Genomic DNA, 7,909 nt, shown 5'->3' with positions numbered 1-7,909 from the left:
ATTGCATAGGAAAAGCTGCCCTCAGGAGAAGTCAACAGCTCTCCCCATGTCAGCAACACACCTGCTGCAAAGTGGTTCTAGTTGGCATTTGAGTTTGTGAATCCTAGTTGAGATTGTGCCTCCTTTGAGAATTAGTTTGGTCTTTTGTGTGTGTGTGTGTGTGTGTGTGTGTGTGTGTATGCACGTGTGCTCATGTGTGCATGCACCCACATGAACAGTTACCTGTGAGGTGAGCTGAGGAATATCCATGCATGTTCACAACTTGCCCAGTTGGAGGAACCTAATGCCATTTGGCATCTTGGGGTACCTGTGCTCACTCTGGGTGCTTTGCAAGCCTTGGGATATCAGGGATACCAAAACCCAGCCAGGGCATTATCTGGACCCCTGATTGCCTACCCTGGTTGAACATGAGAATCACTAAAGGAATGAAAGAAAGAAAAAAGAAAGAAAGAAAGAAAGAAAGAAAGAAAGAAAGAAAGAAAGAAAGAAAGAAAGAAAGAAAGAAAGAAAGAAAGAAAGAGAAGAAAAGAAAAGGAAAGGAAAGGAAAGGAAAGGAAAGAAAGGAAAGGAAAGGAAAGGAAAGGAAAGGAAAGGAAAGGAAAGGAAAGGAAAGGAAAGGAAAGGACCCAGTCATCATTCCAGACAATTGACTAAGAATCTCTGGGGATGGAGTCTGGAAATTAAAATGTTCTGGGGCGCCTGGGTGGCTCAGTTGGTTAAGTGTCTGGTTCTTTTTTTTTTTCCTGTTTATTTTTTTTGTATATATATATATTTTTTTTTAAATTGGAGTTCAATTTGCCAACATATAGCATAACACCCAGTGCTCATCCCGTCAAGTGCCCCCTCAGTGCCCGTCACCCAGTCACCCCATCCCCCACCCACCTCCCCTTCCACTACCCCTTGTTCATTTCCCAGAGTTGGTGTCTCTCATGTTCTGTCTCCCTCACTGATATTTCCCACTCATTTTCTCTCCTTTCCAAGTGTCTGGTTCTTGATTTTGGCTCAGATCATGATCTCAGGGTCCTGAAATTGAGCCCTGCCTCAGACTCTGGGCACTAGGTGCACAGCCTGCTTAAGATTCTCTCCTTTCCCTCTGCCCCTCCCCCTGCTCATGCAAGCACGTGCCTGCACTCTCTCTCTCTCTCTCTCTCTCTCAAAAACAAATTAAAACAAATAATAAAATGTTTTATAAAAACCCATACTGGTGATTCCAGTGTGCACCTATTCTTTTTATTTTTCTTTTCTTTTTTTTCAGGAAGCATTGTTTAGGAACTATTCAGGTTCCTTGAACCAAGGGAAAAGTCATGCGCAATGGCCCGCGTTGCATCCTCAGGGTGTAACTCCCATCCTTTCCTGTATAAAGGGGCGGGGCAGTGAAGGAGGTGTGGCTTACCCCCAACCCCACCCCTGCTCCTGGGAATGGAGTGGAAACTACCACTGGTCCCAGCAGGGACCAGAGGCAGAATGAGCTTGGGCTCACAGTGAGTGCAGCTGCGGTGCCCAGGAACTTCTGCCCTGTGAAAATAAATTCCCCCTTGAAGCTTTCAACCATTTATTGAGCACCTACTGTGTGCCAGGCACTGTTGTAGATGCTGGGGATATAGCAGTAAGCAAAAGAGACGAAAAAAAAAAAGCCTGCTTTCCTGCAATGACATTCTTTTTTTATTTTTAGGATTGTGTTTATTTATTCATGAGAGACACAGAGAGAGAGAGAGGGGCAGAGACACAGGCAGAGGGAGAAGCAGGCTCCATGCAGGGAGCCCGATGCGGGACTTGATCCCAGGACCCCGGGATCACGCCCTGAGCTGAAGGTAGAAGCTCAACTGCTGAGCCACCCACGTGTCCCCTGCACTGATATTCTAGTGAGTGAGGTGGACACTAAACATAAGCACAAAGTCAGTATATGAGAAAGTGAGAAGTGAGGAAAATAAAGCAGGGAGGGAGGCCTGGGAGTGTGTGGAGGTGTTGCAATTTGGGGAGTGTATGGGAAAGAGGAAAGGCCTTGGTGAGAAGGTGACATAAAGCAAAGATTTGAAGGAGGTGAGAAGGTTAGCCACGGAGACATCTATCTGGCAGAGGAGAGTTCTAGGAAGGAGGGATGGCAAGTGCAAAGGCCCGGAGGTGGGTGTTTGACAGGTTGGAAGGCAGAGAGGAGGCCGAGTGCTCAAGCAGAGCAAGAAAGGGAAGTGTTGGAAATGAGATCGGGCAATTGGGCTTTGTAGGCCATTGGCTGTGGACTTGGTTATGACTCCCGGTGAGATGTAAGCTGGATCTATTCCTCATGTAGACTTGGAAAATAGTGGGGAAATGAGGTTAGAGTAGTGGACATTCAGCCAGCTTTCCTTCAGATTTGCCTTGTGGGGAACTGAGGGGGAGGGTGGGGGGCTCACCACATTGGAGTGCTGGGGGGACACGAAAAGCCAAGCTCAGAGAGGGCAGAAGATTGAGGAAAGAGAACTCTGCACTGTCCCAAGATCCCTTCCTCCATGCTCAGAACATCCTGTTGCCAACTCAGGAGAGATTTGGGGGGGGCCACCACATGGCAGGTGCTGTGCTTACTTCCCGGGACACAGTGGTCCTGCTTGCTCAGGGTTCCGTAAGGACTAAGGCCTCGGCCAAGTATTCAGGCTTGGCCCTTGTTCCTAGGACAGGGGCTATCTGTTGAAAGGAGGAAGGGAGAAGCCAGGTGGGAAGGAAGGAGGGAATCTTGCAGCACGTCGTGGGAGAAATGGATTTGAGTGGGTTCACACGTGGTTGGTGATAGAACAGCGCTCCTGGAAACGTGTAAGGGGGGACCTTAGTAACAGAGCAGGTGCATTTAGTTGGGGGCTCACAGGCAGAGCGTGAGTCCCGCTGTTGTGTGGGAAGATGGGGAGAGGTAGCCCAGGTTGGGAAGTGGGTTGTGGAAGAAAGGTCACCGTGGGCAGAGCAGCTGGCTGTTAAGGAGCAACATGTTCTGTTTTTATTCTCTCCAAACTGCTGTGTTTCTCCATGTGTCACTGCTGCGGAGGACCCAGTGGATCTCAAGAAAGGCCCACAGCTGTTTGGAGATAAAAGGGGTGACCTGGGGGTGAGGCCCCACGCGCTGACCATGTGCTCACATGCTGGGCGTCTTCTCAGGCGAGGCCTGGCACCATTCCTGGGCTCTGGCCTTGCCTGGCTGGCTCCCTTCTGGCGCCTCTCTGCCCGGAGCTGGGCCCTGGCTCTGCAGGGGGAGCAGGGGGCGGGGTGGGGGAGGCCTCTCCTCCCTCAGAAACACAATCCTTCCCTCTGCCCTGTCTCAGCGTCCCAGGGGCATATCTCCTGCCTCCTGCACAATCACTGCTAGCCCAGCCCCGCTGCGATTTCACACACTTGGCCCTCCCTCTTCATTCCCGGGTTCCCAGGACGCCTCCCTCGGCCCCAACTGATGCCTGCCTCTGGTGACCTTGAGTCTTTCCTGAATAGTGGGGTGGGTGCCAGGGCCTGGCACAAACCTTGCCCAATCCCTGAGAATGCCAACTTTGAAACTTGATCGTTCACACGCTGAAGAAGAAAGAGCTGTTTATGCTCCTCGCTGACGTCCTCTTGGCCACCCACGTCAGGGCTGACACATATCTGCTGTCTTGTCCTTCAGCCACCTTCACAACCTGAGAGCAGACCCTCCACCTGGGCAGCCAGCCCTCGGCTAGCACACACTGGGAATTTGCTTTGGTCTCCCTGTGTCCCTCACGGAGCTAACTGACTCAGGATGAAAAGATGTAGGACCACCCAGACCACAGAGGGGCAGAGGTCTACAGTAGCCAAATAGGGGAGGCTTTATGAGAAGGGTGAAGGGAAGGAAGGGACGGCTGCCTGAGGCCTGGCACCCACGCCCACGAAAGGGGCACATGGCAGCACCCAGTCCTCCTAGGAAAAAGCTTTGGTGGAATTTCCAGCAGAGGGACAAGTGGAAAAAAAACTCTGACTGTTTGGGGGAGGGCAGGCAAGCTGAGTCTACAAGGGACCCTAGCTCTTTCAGCGTACCCCCCTGAGTCAGGTCAGGCAACGCAGGCCCAGCTTTCCCATTGGCACTGGTGGTGTGGCCTCTGCCCCTGTATGATGAGCGCCCCCCCCCCGTCCCCCCCAACAGTCCCCCCACAGGGCCTCCCAAAGACCAGTAGTGGGGGAGGGGAGAGGGGCTGGGAGATGCAGGCACGGGGTGGGGTGGCAAGGCTGTACCAGCCAGAGGAACCTGTTTCAGCTGGCTGCTTGCATCTTCCCTGGAGCCACATCATCCCACGGGCTTGCCAGCCTGTCCGTCACAGGCCATTAAGCTCTCAGCAGGTGCTGTGCTTGACTGAGGCTGAGGGCGGGACTGGGGGCAAGGGGGGACCTTGGGAACACACCAGTCTATCCTCTCCTGGGCCTTGGCTTGCTAGAGATAAATGTTCCCATTGGGAGGCTTCATTCCCCCTTGAAGAAGCTATGCCTCATGAAGCCCTGGAAATTTCCTGTGTGTGCACACACATATGTACACACATACCACATACACATATCACACACACACCAAATACACACACGTATACAGCCCTCATACCACACAACATACACACACATATCACACACACACACACACACACACACACACAGCACCCAGGTCCTAAACTTTGACACTTCTTTTCCTGGCAGCACCCAAATGCCCCCTGCTGCTCCAGGGCTGTCAAGGAGAGGCCCTTTGGGTGTCCCTAGTCTGCACACAAAGCCCTCTTTGCATCCCAGGGCAGAGCTTTCTTATGGGTCAGCCACGTGACTGCCCAGTCCTGCAGTTCCTGCTTGGGCATCCCTCCCTGCCGCTGTCCCTCCCTCTTTCCCCCTGTCTGGGCTGCAGGGGACTGAGCTCTTCCAGCCTCCTTAGGGCTTGAAAGCAGAGGAGAGAAAGCATAAGACTTACCCATGCCAAGGACCCCAAGACCCCTGATGTTGCCTTCACTCAGAGGAGACGTGTTCATGCCCATCAGATCAGGGGCTCCTCTGCTTAAAACTGCACCCACTCTCCTTAGCTCACAAGTAGCTCAGCTCAACAGACAGAGCCTGCCAGGAGAGCCTACAAGACCCCCGGCCTCCCCTCAGCCCATGTCCCACCAGTCTGCAGCCCCTGGACACCCAGATGTGCTGGACTGTCTGTTCTTCTCCTCTGTCTAGCCTTGGTCTCTCAGGCCCACACCCCTTTGCACATGCTGTTCCTTCTGTTTTGAATGCCTTTTCCTACCTTGTCCACCCGAAGAGTTAACTCATCCTTCACTCTGCTAGCATCCACCATTCTCTGCAGACTTTGGTGCCCCTTCTCTGGATCCCTTGTTCAAAGCATCTCCACATCATATTTTACTGGTGACCAGGGGCCCATCTTCCTCATTAAACTATGAGCTAAGGGGCAAGGGACTGTCTTTCATCTATAACTTCTATCCCAAGGTCAACACATAGTAGGTGCTCAAGAAATACTTGTTAACTGTGTGCATGACTTAATAATGGGGCAGGAGAGATCAGAGCAAACAGAGAGGAATACACACACACACACACACACACACACACAAATAGAGAGGAACACGGAACACCAGCTCTCTCAGGAGGGAAAGGAATTCCTGTGGTAGGTAGCAAGGAGGGCTCTTTGGAGGAAGTGAGCACGCTGTAGACAGAGTGGAGACATTCTAGGCAAAAGGAACTGATTGGTCAAGGCAGGGGATAACCATAGCAAAGGTCTTCGGTCAGGAGCAGGAATGGTTGCAGCCAGCACTCCCTGAGTGTCTGTCTACTCTGTACCAGGCCTCACTCTGGGCCCTTACACAGGTTACTATCCCATTTTAATCTGCACAACCACTGCAGGAGGTTGGTGCTATAATGATCCCCACATGAGGAAAAGTGATTTCACACATGAGGAAAAGTGAAGCTCAGCTATTGGCCCAAAACAAATAGGTCAGATTTGATGAAAGAAGCAGAGAAACCAGAACTGATCGAGAGTATGGGATTCGACCTTGTACAACAGGAAAGCTACTTCAGGAGAGTCTTTTATTTTTATTTATTTTTTTTCGAGAGAGAGTGCACATGAGTGGGGTGGGGGAGGGGCAGAGGGAGGAAGAGAGAGAGAAAGAGAATCCTAGGCAGGCTCCACGCCGAGCGGGAGCCTGATGTGGGACTTGATCCCATGACCCTGAGATCATTACCTGAGCCAAAATCAAGAATGGGACACTCAACCAATTGAGCCACCCAGGCGCTGCCAGGGAAGTTGCTTAAAGAATCTGTGCCTCTGAGTGTAAGCTCATTATGGCAGGCAGCGGCGAAGGGAAGATGGTTGTGAAATGGAGGGAGCAAGAATGAACTGAACCAGTGAGGAAGAACTGGGGCTCTGCAGAACAAATGGGTCACCATCTCCAAGCCACCAACCTCGATGACACAGGTGACCTGTAGAAGTGGCCGGCACCATTTATCCCGGAGCTAACCACCTAGCTGTCCCAGGAGTTGGACAAGCTGATGGAGGTGGGTGGAGAACCCACAGACCCACTTCAACAAGTGTGAGTGAGCTACTGGCATCAGGCCCACGCATGGCTGATATGGCCCCCCCTCTATCCATGGTCAGCTTGTGGGGGATAGCATTCTGGGATTGTGGTTCCACTTTAGTGCAGTTGACGCAGCCCAGAGCCACCCCTCAAGGTCACAATCTCACCCTGGTAGAAATTGGCTGGGAAGGTTAACCAGAGCCAGTCCAGGAGGGTCTGCACGGCAATACCAAGGGATTTGGGATTTCTTCCAGTTTTAGAGACTGTGTGTTGAGCTGGAAGCAAAGGTGGATGTGTCCCTGGTGATGTCCTGAAAGTGATGGGCATACTGAGGCTGAGGTCGGAGGGCAGGAAGGGGTGCCTATGGAACCCTGGGGTAGATTCTGAATTGGCTGTGGAGGCTATGTGTAAATGAGGCCCCAAGGTCTGGACAGAGCCTCAGGGGTGCCTGCACATGAGAAGTCAGGGAGGAAGGCTGGGAGTACAGTGAGAAGCTGAGATCAGGGAAGAGGGGGACCAGGGAGGCAGAGCTCTAGAAGATTGTTCTGGGTGTGGGCACCACGTTCTCCTTCCTGGGCCAATGCAGCTCTGATGGCGGCTGTGCCACGTTCAGAGTTGGGCTCCTAGGTGGTCTCTTGCAGGTGCCCCTGTACACTCTCCTGGCCCCACATGAGGGGCTGATCATGCTGTTGGGGCCTAGACTCTGCTCTAGAAGCCCACGATACTGGGAGCTGAGGGCTAAGATAAGCCTCTGGGCTCAGGATGTAACATTTGTCCATTCCACATGCCTTCGGAGGCCCTACTACATTCTGGACACTGGGCTGGGCTGGGGATCAGGGCCTGGGGACATACCCTGCCCACAGGGAGCCAGTGTACAGTCTAGTGGGAGGCAGAGGAAGAAACTGGGCATGGCAGTTGAGGGAAGAGGAGTACCAAAGAGAGAGGCCTCCCCAGACCTGGAAGGATGGTCCAGGAAAAGTGGCATTTAAAGTTGAATTTGAGGGATCCCTGGGTGGCGCAGCGGTTTGGCGCCTGCCTTTGGCCCAGGGCGTGATCCTGGAGACCCGGGATCGAATCCCACATCGGGCTCCTGGTGCATGGAGCCTGCTTCTCCCTCTGCCTGTGTCTCTGCCTCTCTCTCTCTCTCTCTCTCTCTCTCTGTGACTATCATAAATAAATAAATTAAAAAAAAATAAAATAAAAACTTAAAAATAAAATAAAATAAAGTTGAATTTGAGCAAGCCCCTAGATCTAAGCACCAGGGACAGGAAATCCAGAGGTCAGACTTGCAACTGGCAAAGTCCTGACTGTAGGACCTGTAGGGCCAGCAACCCAGTATCCTCTTAGCTGTATTGTGTGGGAAAACAAAAAGAATGAAGTAAACCAATGAATGGAAA

Source organism: Canis lupus, chromosome 7 (assembly GCF_048164855.1).
Source record: "Canis lupus baileyi chromosome 7, mCanLup2.hap1, whole genome shotgun sequence".
Taxonomy (NCBI): Eukaryota; Metazoa; Chordata; class Mammalia; order Carnivora; family Canidae; genus Canis; species Canis lupus.
Note: the sequence above shows the minus strand (reverse complement) of the source record.